Genomic DNA, 13,804 nt, shown 5'->3' with positions numbered 1-13,804 from the left:
AGAGAGCTTTGGTTATGTGAACGTGAGTATTGTTGCAATTCAGAAAAACACACTCAGGGAGTTTCAAAAATTAAACAAGTTACCTGACTACAAGTTATTCCTGGCTATTCTGGTGGCAGCACTACAGCTGCTTAAACCGAGCACGTCTGCTCCTTTCAGATGCGAGATGCTGCATTAGCCATGCCACAAGAAGGCTGACACTGCACTAATGGGCTCTACCATCCCCAGGATCCCCCTCCAGATCAACTGCAACCTGAAGTGAGAGGCAAGAGACTTCCTGCCCATCGAGGGACACATCAGATGATTGCAAAGCTTCAGCATCCAGTGGCAACCAAAGACATTTTGGGTACGCTCTCAGGTGTCCGTGTTATTTCACAAAATCTAAAGTGAAAGCTGGGTACAGAGATGGACATTGCTTTCCCCTCTGCACAAAAAAATGAGAGAAATCTGTGAGGATCAGCCCCACCATGCCATGAGTACAGACAGTGAATGCAGAGTGCTGAACAATGCTGAGCAGGGCCATGCTGGGCCTCTCATAATCAGGCCATAAATTATTCTAATTTTTTGTCCCTACCAGGCAGCTCATTGATGAGCTAGAATGGTCATCAGGACTATAAATTATTATTATTACTGTAATTTTTTTCTTTCCTTTTTTGGCATGGATGCTGGCTTTAAGCAATGCCTTCTCAAGGCTGAGCTTGATAATCCTTTCCAAGCTTTTATTTAAACTCTCTAAAAGCAAAAATGAATTAGAAACTGGAAGAACACAAAGAAGCCAGAAAGAGAAGATCAATAACTCACATAACACAGCAGTAAACAAACTGGAACAATTACAGTGAGAGATGGGTATTGATCAATATCAGGAGAGCTCATATGCTGGCACCTCTGTTTATACTAGACCTCAATTATATTCTTACTTTCTCATAATATAACTGCATTCTACAATTTTTATCACCAATGAGAATTTAATTCCCTTATATTAATGAATAATAGCCGTATAATGGTTTTAGGCAGTTGTTTCTATCAGTAGATCTCCCAATCAGCAAAATTTTGACTGCCCAGTGCCCTGTGTTGCTGTTACGTGTGTTAGCGACTGGAAAGCTGAGCCACAGATTGCCTAGCTGACCTTCCTGTGGCCAAGGGCAGGGGCAGAAGCCGAGCCCTGGGGACTGTGTTCTGGCAATACTAACCCCTGTAGACCTTCCCAAGGGGTGACTTTTTTTTTTTTTTTCTTTCTCTCTCCAATTTGCAAGCACCCAACCAAACTGTTCAGACCTGCACTTTACTGTACTGGAAGAAGCAGCCAAGGACCTGCACACCAGGCATCCAACCCAGCCTGGAAGAATTTTAAATAAAACTCTTTAACTCTACATAGATAAGCTCTTTATACTGAAAGAGGCACCATTATTTACTAAACTGCTAAGAGGCCTCAGGACCAGAGTCCTCCCTGTTTTGTTTTTTTCCCAGCACTGCCTCACACAAAATATGCGAGGCGTTCAGTTCACAGCAGGCTGAGGACATTTGCTTCCACTTCCCCCTCAGGTATTTGGCTGGTCTGCAAAGTCATCACTTACATTTTGTTCTGTTACATGAGTCAAATTGAGCTGGAACTTTGTGGGTTTGACTTAATGAGACGTATCAGCACCAACACAGCTTTCCTTTTCTTATGCAAGCTGTGTGAAAGTGCTCCCTCACAGCTATCTGAGGTGACTGGTTTTTAACTTCAGGCACACATAGCAATCCACAAGCCTGCTTCTGTGAACTCTGACTTAAAATGCCAAGTTGCTAGAGGATAGTCAGCTGAGGTCTGTCCTGTTTAGAAGTTTCTTCTGTAAAATAAACTCACATTAAAAAAATACACATATTTAAACAGAATCCTATTCAGAGTTCATATTGAAAATCAAGCAGTGAAAAGGTAAAAATGACTGAAAAAACAGAACCAAAGTTTATAATATGCAAAATTATCTATGATAAACTTTAAAGCTTTTTTTTTTTCCCCACAGAGTCTGAATCATACCATTCTAGCTTAAAAAAAAACAAAAAATAAAAAACTTGTTAATGGATTAAATGGTTGGGTTTCAAGCCAGTGATTCCAAACTCCTACAGAAATGTTAGCAAAAATGTCCATAGTCAAGAGATCACCCATAATGTTTCAAATTGGAAAAAAAATATTTTCAACAAGAATTCATTTACTGTTAACAATTTCAATGAGCTCAATTCGAAAAGTAAAGTACCGAGAGTCGTGGTGAACATCAGCAGACATAAACAGTACAAGGAAACTATGAGATGTATTCAGGCTTGATGATCAAAGACTGCTTTAATGGGAACAATCCCTGTAAAGCAGACCTCAGGTCAGGATTTTGATAGATCATACAAAGTACAGAAAAATTCAGGAAATCTACCTCTGCCTCAGACAGATAGAGAGGTTAGATTTTTCAAGTCCACATGTGTAATAATGTGTGTGAAATTCAGTAACGGCTTTTTGCAAGCTTTGAATGGAATTTACCCCCAAAGGCTCATGTGGCCTGTTTCCTTTCATTATATCCCCCATCCCATCCCCAACCCTTCCTTGTATCCTCCCCTTTGGGAAAGCTGAACACGCCGCTGGGTGAGGTTCCCGAAGGAAGAGGGCCAGAATGTGCCACCCCGACCCTCAGGAGGCAGAGGCAGGGACACCCAGCCGCGCCATGAACCCAGGGCGGATTTGTGCTGCCTTCGCTGAACATGTCACCAACAACCCTCTGCAGCAAACAGCTCACCCTCAACTCTAAGGACAACCTTCGGTGCCAGGGCAGTACTGAGGAAATAAAAAACAGGCTGTTGCCACATCTGCGCCCTGCCCAGGAGAAGCTATCCTCAGCAAAGAGGGCAGGGAAGCACTGAAGCTAAACGAGCAGTGGACTGGAGCTGGTAGCATTTTTTCACCCTCTCATTGCCCCAAATATAGTGTTACAACATCCCTAAAGAGATGTTTCTCTGAGCATCCAGGAAAGAGCACTGAAGTTGGCTCCATGTCCAGTTTCTGCTGGGCTGCATACGAGCTTTACCCTTTTTTTTTTTTTTTTTTTACCTCCCCATTTTTTTCCTTTTCTTTTCAAAAATCCATTGTGTCTTTCTGCTTTAGTTTTTATTCCGATCCATCCCTCAGCTATCTTGACATTCTGGTGCTCTTCAAAAATCCATCGCTGATTTCCTTATAATCCTTACACAAAATGGACAATATGCTAAAGGAAAACCGCCTCGCGAAGTTGCCAAAAGAGCAATTCCAATCTAATTAGGAGTTCGTACTGCTTCAGTGAAAGCAGCACAAACACTGTTAATATTCACTGCAGCTGCTTTGTCAATAACTCCCAGTGAATCCTCCAATTTATAAGAAAAATCAGGAAACTATTGGATTCTATGACACTGATAGATCTATCAGTATTCATTGCCCCTATCCTCTGCAACACAAGGCACAAATGCCAATAACTCTAACAGTCCCTTAAATGCTGAAGGATCATTATTAAAGTGTGCTTGGCATCCCTGGTCATTAATTATAATCTTGTGCACATATGCAGTGTGATTGCAGGAAATAATCAGCTTTGTCTGCCAAATTGGCAACATTTAGAAACTAATTTGTTATGACATACCATCAAAGATATTTAAACAACAAACCCAAAGCTCTGCTGCACTGCGCACACTGTTAAAATATCAGATCACATCATTAAAAAATAGTTAACATATCCAAGGGGAGGTAATATTTATCCTTGAACCCTGGTTCAAGTGGAGTTTTCAGAAAGAGCAGCTTCACCCTCTCTCCCTCGCAGCTCGCAGGCGAGGAAACTCTCTCCAGAGTAACGGGTGGGGGGAGGCGAGGACCAAGCCTACACCGCGGACGAGCTGTCAGTCAGGAGCTATTAAACGGCCATTGAATAAATGTTTGCCAAGAGCAAAGCTTACCCAGGATTACCGCACTGCTCAGCGGATTCATTTAGAGACTTTAAGCTCATATTTATCTGTCTAATTTCCTTCACAGGCCCTGCTGCCTCTCTCACCCACCTGGCAGAGGGACGCAGTCCCCACCTTTCTTCTCCTCAGACCACAGTCAAAGTATTAAAATATGCATCACAAGAAAAACACAAAATAAATATCGAGCTATGCTTTCATCCAGGAAACTAACCTCTTTTTTTTTTTTCTCCTATAAATCAGAAGAATGGTTTAAAAATGATAAAGCAGATTACATGCTTAATCTTTTTAAAGAAAAGAGTTGAACTGCGGCTATAGTTCTTATTAAGAGAGCACTAAATATGGATGTTATCACCAGAGAGAAAAGCTGAACTTGTAGGTTTTTCTGCAGCCTTTTCTGACACTTTTTCCTTTACACACTGTTTCCTCCTTGGATGTTATTGCTTTTGTGTCCCTGTCCGTAGCAGGAGTCCAGCAGCCCAGTTACAACTGAGCACGGAGAACAGGAGGAGAACTGAAAAGTGCAAAGTACTTAACTGATGTAATTGCTTCTCCATTCTTACAGTAATGACAGTTTACTCCAGGAGACTGCACTTCAACAGAATATTCTGTTTGGTTTATATGACAATTTCCTACTCTTTTCCCATGTTTGCGCAGAAGACCATGTTCCATATTACTGACACTGCAGTTAAGAAATCACAGTTTTGTACAAATCCATTTCAGCAGATTCTCAAATGCTGTCATCAGCCACTGAACCAACAATAACATCTTTCTTCCTTTCTTTCTTGTGGTGTTTCGTAGCTTGTAACTAATTTCAGAACAAAGTCTGAAATGCTTGAAAAGAAACAGTATTTTATTCCTAAAGTAATACTACATGTATTGCTTTAACACAGTTTCGAAATCTATGCTTCCCAAAGATACTTCTTGAAATAAGATGTAGTAAAAAGATCTCAAATCCATCATCATCAAAAGACAAGCTATATCAAAAGGTACTTCAGATTAATAACATCTATTATATCAATATTCTTTAATTTTTTCCCATATTTTCAAATAAAAATAATAGTTATGGACTTCTAATCAGCTCCTCAGAAATAAAGCAAAATTTTCAACACAACTGTATAGATTTCACTATAATACTAGCTTTTAGCCTTCCAAATAAATAACTTGCATAGAATTATTTTTTTCATTTCTTTTAGTTTCTTGTCTGATTGCACAGTAATAGATGTGAACAAACTATAACCCAAACCACCAAAACAAGGACATTGGTAAAGGTTATTCTCTCAGTTGTCACAACACCGCTAGAGATAAAATTTTGAGCTTCCCATTAGGATAAGCATTTAACTAAAGCTTTTCATATAAATGGTATAAGATCACGAAAGTACCATACTGTACGTACGTTTTAATACAGTGTTCTTAAAATAAGCAGATAGAGAATTCATAATAATTCCCTTTTAATCGGGACATATTTTACCTTGAAAACTTCTATTACAGTGTACCCAAGTTAAGGGCAACATTTAAATTACAAATAATAATATGGTTATAATTATTTTATTCCTTTCCCTGTTCTGATAAAAGTTATTCAGCATTTACATAAAGGCCTAAAACACTGGCCTTGGAAACAACGTCCTTTCAGACAAACCATTTCAAATTAAATGTCCGATGAACAATGCCTTTCTGTTGCAAGCCAAACCCCACGAAGCACAAATTAACAGAAGGCCGATAAAGCCCTGAGCCAACGTGCTGTGCCTATAGGCACACGGCTAACACGCAGTAAGGACAGCAGCCATTGTCTCCTATGCATTGCAGTAGATTCAAAATGGGAAATGAAATGCCTCAAGAGAAAAACAGAAAAAGTACAGATTGAATCTCATGTAACTCCGGCTCTGCTGGGTTTGTTTTCACATTTGCTCACAAGATGGAGGGAAGCTAGGAAGGCACATAGCACGCTGACCTTTGCAGCAGTCACAGCGCAAGTTCTCCTTATTAGCACCAAGCCACGGTGATGCCACGGTGCAACAGAGTCATTGTCAGCGTCCACAATCCCACTGCTGGGGACGAGATGAAAAGGAGGTGCTCTGAGGAGGCGGAAAGACCATTCGTACTAGGACAAGCTCCTTGAAGCCCTCTCTCTCCCTGCCAAGACATTATTTCCCATGCTTTAATCACTCTTGTCATTCTTCTCCGAATGCTCTCCAGTTGTCAGTACCCTCTTGAGTTATGGAGAGGAGAACTGCACTCATGGAGAATGCCAGCAGCAGTCATGCCAGTGCCAAAAGCAGACGTAACAGAGCCTCTCCTATTCTCTTGAAATTTCCCATTTTGGACATTCAGAAATGTCATTAGTCCCTGCGGCCAAGGTGTCCCCTCAGAGCTCACACCCACCTGATGGCCCACAGCAAACCCAGGGAGGCACATTGTGTCGTCCCCTCACATGAGCTCCGGAAGAACAGCTCTCCACCTACAGCCCCTGATTTTACTACTCGTGCATTTGAAGTGGGGACAAGTACAATGTGCTTAGCACATCATGTGCTGTTTGGCACAATAAACTTCTGGGATTGACATTGTGAACAGTTACCACATAAATATCCTAACTTGCCCTGGATAAAAAAGAATATTAGAACTCAGCATCCCATTCTTTTAATACTGATCACAGAATCATCTAGGTTGGAAGAGACCTCCAAGATCACCGAGTCCAACCTCTGACCTAACACTAACAAGCCCTCCACTAAACCATATCACTAAGCTCAACATCTAAATGTCTTTTAAAGACCTCCAGGGACGGTGACTCAACCACTTCCCTGGGCAGCCTATCCCAATGCCTAACAACCCTTTCGGTAAAGAAGTTCTTCCTAACATCCAACCTAAACCTCCCCTGGTGCAACTTTAGCCCATTCCCCCTCGTCCTGTCACCAGGTACGTGGGAGAACAGACCAACCCCCACCTCTCTACAGCCTCCTTTAAGGTACCTGTAGAGAGCGATAAGGTCACCCCTGAGCCTCCTCTTCTCCAGGCTGAACAACCCCAGCTCCCTCAGCCGCTCCTCGTAAGACTTGTTCTCCAGACCCCTCACCAGCTTCGTTGCCTTTCTCTGGACTCGCTCGAGCACCTCGATGTCCTTCTTGTAGCGAGGGGCCCAAAACTGAACACAGCACTCGAGGTGCGGCCTTACCAGAGCCGAACACAGGGGGCCAATCGCTTCCCTAGCCCTGCCGGCCACACCATTTCTGATACAAGCCAGGATGCTGTTGGCCTTCTTGGCCACCTGGGCACACTGCTGGCTCATATTCAGCTGACTATCAACCAAAACTCCCATGTCCTTCTCTGCCGGGTCCTGGTGGCTCTCCGGCTGCCTCCAGTGGCCTCGATGCCGGAGGGAAAAAAAAAAAAAAAAAAAAGCCCTGTCCTCCTCGATCCCCCGCTCCGCTGCAGAACGCGCCCTCCCCGGAGTCGATCGCCTCGGCGAGTGGCCGTAAAATGGCGGCGACGCCCGCTTTGAGCGGCCCGCCGCTCCCGCTGCTGGCTCCGCCTCCCTCGCGAGGGCTGCCGGGCCCTGGCAGCTCCCTGAGCTGCTTCCAGTGGCCACGGTGCCGGAAAAAAAAGGCGTGCATGTCTCGGTCCCCAGCTCCGCCGCAGAACGCGTCTGCCCCGGAGCCGATCGCCCTGGAAGAAACGCCCTTTTCAAATCAGCAAGTTCATATTGCTGCTGGAGCTGTACCTTGCAGCACCGGTACTCGAGCTATGGTAACCTACATTAAACCAATTGCTAATTTTTACTTCTGTGGTCAATTTTTCTGTCATTGTGAGGTCTAACACGGAATTCCCCATGATGAATTCAGTTCTTTAGGGCTGTGACATTTCCTTCCTCACTTCTGTCCTCCAGACTCAGCTCTTCATGTTTCTGCTCTCTTCTTGTGTGCACATCCAGATGCCATAGGAGCTGGCGACCTGTTGGTGGATTACAAGCTCTCCTGGATCTGATCATCGCAACCAGCTTCCTGCGTGCCACTTCTGTAGAATCCTTGATAACTACAGAAACCACATAGAAAACTATATGGTCCTTGTGTGCCACTGAGCCTTCTCTGACGGATGGTAGTGCACCGCTCCTGATTTTACTACTCATGCGTTTGAACTGGGGACAAGTACGATGTGCTTAGCACATCATGTGCTGTTTGGCACAATAAACTTCTGGGATTGACATTGTGGACAGTTACCACATAAATATCCTAACTTGTCCTGGGTAAATACAAAGAAAATTAGAACTCAGCATCCCATTCTTTTAATGCTGATGCTGCCAGTGACTTACCCTTGGAAAGATAATACTTATTGAGCAAGTTCTTAAGGCCATTGGGAGAATTATTTATTTGCTATGCTAAAATTAATTATATGAAGTGCTGCATAATGGATCAGTAATGTTTCCTCATTGTCACCATCATGAAGTATACTTCATTTATTTGTCGAAGAAAATAAATATGCTGAAAAAATACTATGGGTATTCGCAAGCTCCATAACTTTCCAAATTCAGAAATAGAAGTCATTCTTCTCCATGGCAAAACATTTTCGAAAGAGATACACAAAATGGAAATTTGTTTTTCTCTTCCAAATACTGAAGGGTAGTCTGAAGACAAAAATAAAGCATACCCTCCCTGTATCTACCAGTACTTTTGTGTGGACTCCAGTATCTATGTAGTTGAAGACACAGAAAATCAGCTACTCCATTTCTATAACAAATATAAAATGCTTTTATATTTTAAATCTAGACTTCTAAAAGTCTTTGTCTTGCTCCAGGAATCCTAATGCCTATTTCTTAGATCCTCGGGGAAATTAGGAAGCTACTAGACAAGTTAATGCTTCGAAGCTGTAAATTAGTTTGTTTTTTTTTTTTAATTTTTTTTTCCCTCCTTAAGATCTTGGCATATTTTAAACAGAAAATTGTAATAATAATTATGGATATATTGACCTGTCTGTACTCTTAGGCTGGCCACTCAAGTGAAGTAGATTTTAACCAGCTCCCTGTAGGATTCTGTCAGCTTCCGATGTCGCGGTGCTGTGGCACTTCTTGCATTCCTCCTGAAAGTTGCCTAATGCCGCCTTAAGTTTTGACTCCCTGCAGAAACGCTTTGATGATTTTGTTCATTTTGTTACATCTCCTGAAGAATTTAACAGGTAAATTATACCTAGCCAACTGCAGGCCTGTCCGTAAAAATGCTGCTCTGTGGGGCTACGCCAACAGATCTTCCAGCTATAGCTTACCGTGGTGATGATGGGAGCTCCAGTGGAGGGAAGGTTTCAGGGGTTTAATTGCATCATTTAATTTTTCACTTGATAACAATGGACCGCCCCTATCTGCAATAAAATCTGCACTACTGCTCTCACTTGTGAAGCCCTCTGCTGTTGCTGAGACTTTGGATGAGACAGAAAGCTGTCCAGAAGTCCCTCTCTTGGATGTCAACAAAAGCCTGAAAACTTTCAGGATTTGAATCAGGCCCCAGAGATGTGATTTTGAGAAAACTGAAGCATGACAGAGGCATACAGAGACTCACGTAACAGTGTAATACTGCCCCATGCTGAACTGTGGTTTTGCAAAAAAGGGGCCCTCTCTCTGCAAAGCAACTAAACCCGAGTCACCACTGAGCTGCACCCAGAGTAGCTTTAGAGATACGGAAAATATCTGGGGCTTTGGCATTATTACAATAAATAATTAGAGCAAGTTTTGTGGAAATCCTGAAAATCTAATGTCTTACGCACCTTTTTTTCCTCTTCCCCTTTTAGCTAGGCATCATTATGTCTCAGCCTGTCACTGGAAATGCAGAGGAGTGGACTATGGCAAGGAAGAACCAGTTTCTGTTCTCTGGCACTAAGCCTGCTTGCTGCAACTTCCACCTCACACATCTGGTATGTGTTTTCCTGGATGAGCCAAACCAAAAAGGAAAGATGTGTAAATGTGAGAATCGATCACGGGTTTGACACTTGTGTCAGTCTAACTGATGCAATTTAGATGTTCTTCCACCGAAATCCTACACTAGTACTGCCAATGTCAGATAAAGAGCTCACATTACTTTCAAATGGAGGAACATAGTTCACAATAAAATACACTTTGGACTGAAAAACTGCACTTACGTCCAGTCTGAACCACACAGAAATCAGTTTCTTAATGCTCTATATCTGATTTGAATGTCAGCTCCCTACACAAGTTATCACCATTTAAGTCAATACATTTACCACAATAAAAGAGAAGTGCCATCCCAGAGGCTCCACTATGTTTATGTACGTAAAGACAGAGAAAGACTGAATGAGCATGCTTTTCTTATCCATTTCATACCCACTCACTAATATGCAGAGGCATACAGCATCTTTCAAATTCATTTTACAGTCCTGGCAAACAAGGCAGCTGTGTGGAGTATGGACACAGGGAGAGGTGGAGCTGGCTCTGTACCCTACAGCAAATCCAGGATGGCCACAAAACATCTGCAGTCTTACGGGACACTCAGAACCTTTTTAAACATGAATATGCCTCCTAACTCAAAAGAAGCAATTTACATACAGATATATTTCCCAAATCTCTCCCTGCTTCCTGAAAGCAGAGGATACAATTATTTCGATCGATGCATTGCTGCATGCCTTATTCATAACCTGATTTACGGAAGTGAAGCTGGAATTTAGAAGCAATCTAGATGCACTTGACTATCTACAAAGATAATGAAGTATTATTTTTATTGTTAACAGTGCTGCTAAAAATGAGGTGTTTGGTGATTCAGACCTTCTATACAAAAAGCCTATAGCTCAGTCATGTAAAACTGGCTCTATTTAAGTAGTCCTGACATAAGTATTTAGCTGCTTTGATGGCTTTAGTTCTCAAAATGCAGAGACATGGAACACCTTGAAATGAATCTTGATATTTCTTTTTTGTTCCTTGGCAGGACTTCTATCTTTTCATGTTCAATGCCAGGCACAAAACTTCTTGTACCTCTGTTGCTGAGGAGAACAAGAACAAATGATGACAAGCTGATATGAAAGAAATTTTTTCTAGCACTTCAGTACAGTTCACTTGGCTTAATGTCACAACATGTATATCGAAAATTCATGATTTACAGTAAGAAAGCAAGTTTTTGGCTCTTTAGTGAAGGGAAGAGAGCTATGCATATGTTACCAGTAAGAAGTTTTAATCATTACCATCGTAAGGGATGAAGTATCCCTACAAAGAAAAACTGAAGTGGTGAAAGAAAGTTACTAAGTGGGATCTCCTGCACTTTCTCTTGCTAATTGCTTGGAGAGCCTCTTCCTTCAGCTGCACAAATGTTCTACCCCAGGAAGGTACAGCTCAGCATTATGGCTAAAGAGATTGAGGCCTTTGTAACAGTTTAATAGCAAAACATACGATTTTTTAAAAATCATTAAAGCAATCACAGTTTCCTCAAAAATGCAAGTTTTTGAAAGATGCTCATAAAAAAAACAACATTTTCCAGCATTTTATATGTAGAATTATATGTTTACGTGCATAATACACACATATATATGCACACATACACACGTATCACAAACATGCATATATATGCATGCTTTTTATACTTGCTAGTAACAATTGTATAGGATCTCAATCTGAGGTCACAACTTCGTTATGCCAGGCATCACACAAACACAAAACACTTCCAAGAGTGCTTGTACCTGAAATGTAGGGCAAGGCACAGTGTGTGGTTACAGACAACAAACCCAGTGTGATAACACCGGTCAGCTTGGTGGGCAGAGGCTTCAGCAAGCCAGCAGACTGGCTGCTGCGAAGTTTATACGTAATACTGTCTCAACAGAGTTTTAAGAGGGGACTAAAAGGAGATAATAGAATAGCCCTACAAGCGTCTAAGAAGGACTCTTCTCCACCATGATATAAATTCCATACATTGGCCCTTAAAAGCCCAGAAACAGTCTTCATCTACTTACAACTCCCATTTAAATACAGAAAATCATTCAACCTCAGAGAACCATCTTTATAGAAGTACTAAGATGCTGGACACTTCAGAGATTAAATGCTGAATGCCAACAAAGACAACAAAATGACAACGTACCACACAACTGACAACTGGTCCTTACTACTGCCATTGGTAGTTGATGATGGCCTTGCCATTTGCAAGTATGTGAAGTCTATTCTCACTGACTTACACACTGATAGTGTTTAACAGGTGATTTCTGAAAGCTGTCATTGGGAATATTTGGGGGAAAACCTCACAAAAAAAGTAAAAGGAAACACCAATTCTGCTTGAAACAGTGGTGAGATGCTGCCAAGGTGTTGTCACAGCAAAGCATCATTCCCCCTTCCCAGGAAGGAAGGGGACATTCCTCTGGGAGAGAGTTTAATGAGCAATAACAAAAGGACTTTGCCAAGTGAGTGCATATGATGGCATTTGCTTAGAAAGAAAATCGTAAAGAAAAGTGGGCTGATGAGTTTCTTGGTTCAGCTCATGCAGAGCAGAAGGAGGTGGCGAGTTTGGACCATGCCCAAGAAAGCAGCTCGCAGCAGAAGCAGAAGCCAAACGTGGGCATCCAGAAGACAGACAAGCTAGGACAGGCTCCCAGCACAGCTGGGCCAGGGAAGGAGGGCGATGTCAGTGACACTTTCCAGTTAAGCATGCACCACCAGGAGCGATGGCTCGAAAGCTGCCTCATTTCAGCATGCCAGAGGGTGAACCACTGAGCTGGGAAGCATCAGGCATTAACTCATGCAAATTCACTGCATGAGCTGCTGCTGCACTGCACCTCTCTGGCCCAGTAATTGAGAGCCCTTGGAAACACTTTTAACTTCATCCACTGCTGACTCACTCCAAGCTTAAAAAATTTCCTTTGGCCAAGGCTGTTGCCCAGAGCAGATGTCTCCAGAAATGCTTGGCAGCATCCCCAGAGCACAAACCACCTCTCCACCAGCACGCACGGGTGCCTTCCTGAGATAGCCAAAGGAAAGGTTATCATGTATTTCTTCCCAGCCTCATCTTTGGAAAGAGCTGGATCACTTCAGCCAGAACTTTCCAAAAATCCCAGCTTAAGGGAGACAGCTGGAGTAGACAACTGCTCAAGTAGTTCAGGTTTGGCAAGGCTGCAAGCCACTGACAACAGGTCGCCTCTCCACTCACTCCTCTGGCACTGCGGGCATCATCCACACGCGCCTGGTGCTCACAGCACTCAACCTTTCCTGCTCATCTGATAAAAATCAAGGGTAATGAATGATCTAAAAAGTAGTAGGCAGATGTGAACACCAGCTTGAAATGCAGCTCATAAGAAATGAGAACATTGGTTTATAAGTCAACTATCTTAAATCAAAGCATGGAAACTTTTCAGCTCTGTTTAAACATGGGAAGATTTCCCTTTGCTGGTCAGCTAACCTACCTATGCCTGAACTCCTGGGTCTAAGCCTTCTATATGATCCCATTCATTTCTATTTGTTCCTTTTGCTAATGTTGGCCTTTTAAATCTCTCTTCATTTGGAAGCACCATCCCTCCCAATACCTTTAACCATCCTCATTGCACTTTCATTGAAATCAATGGGGCTTTGCAAATTACCATTGTACAGCTGACTCCATTATGCCCATTACAGATTTAAAAACATGATGACAAGAAGCTAATCTGTACGCACAACTCCCTCTCTTCTGCTGTAAATAACTCAGCCATATAATTTTTTAAATACTGAAGTGCCTAAATTATAGACTAACAATATGCAAAATTTCATCTTCAAGTAAGTCTATGTGTTTTGGTGTTTTGTAGCTAAGATAATACAGCATTTTTCACAGACTCAGCTAAACTGTGAAAGCTTGTTTGTTTTGTCTCACTCCTTGTTTAAAAATGGATAAAGGCATGTCGGGCCAATTTAATTTAAATA

This window comes from Anser cygnoides, chromosome 3 (assembly GCF_040182565.1).
Source record: "Anser cygnoides isolate HZ-2024a breed goose chromosome 3, Taihu_goose_T2T_genome, whole genome shotgun sequence".
Taxonomy (NCBI): Eukaryota; Metazoa; Chordata; class Aves; order Anseriformes; family Anatidae; genus Anser; species Anser cygnoides.
This window is presented reverse-complemented; position numbering follows the sequence as displayed.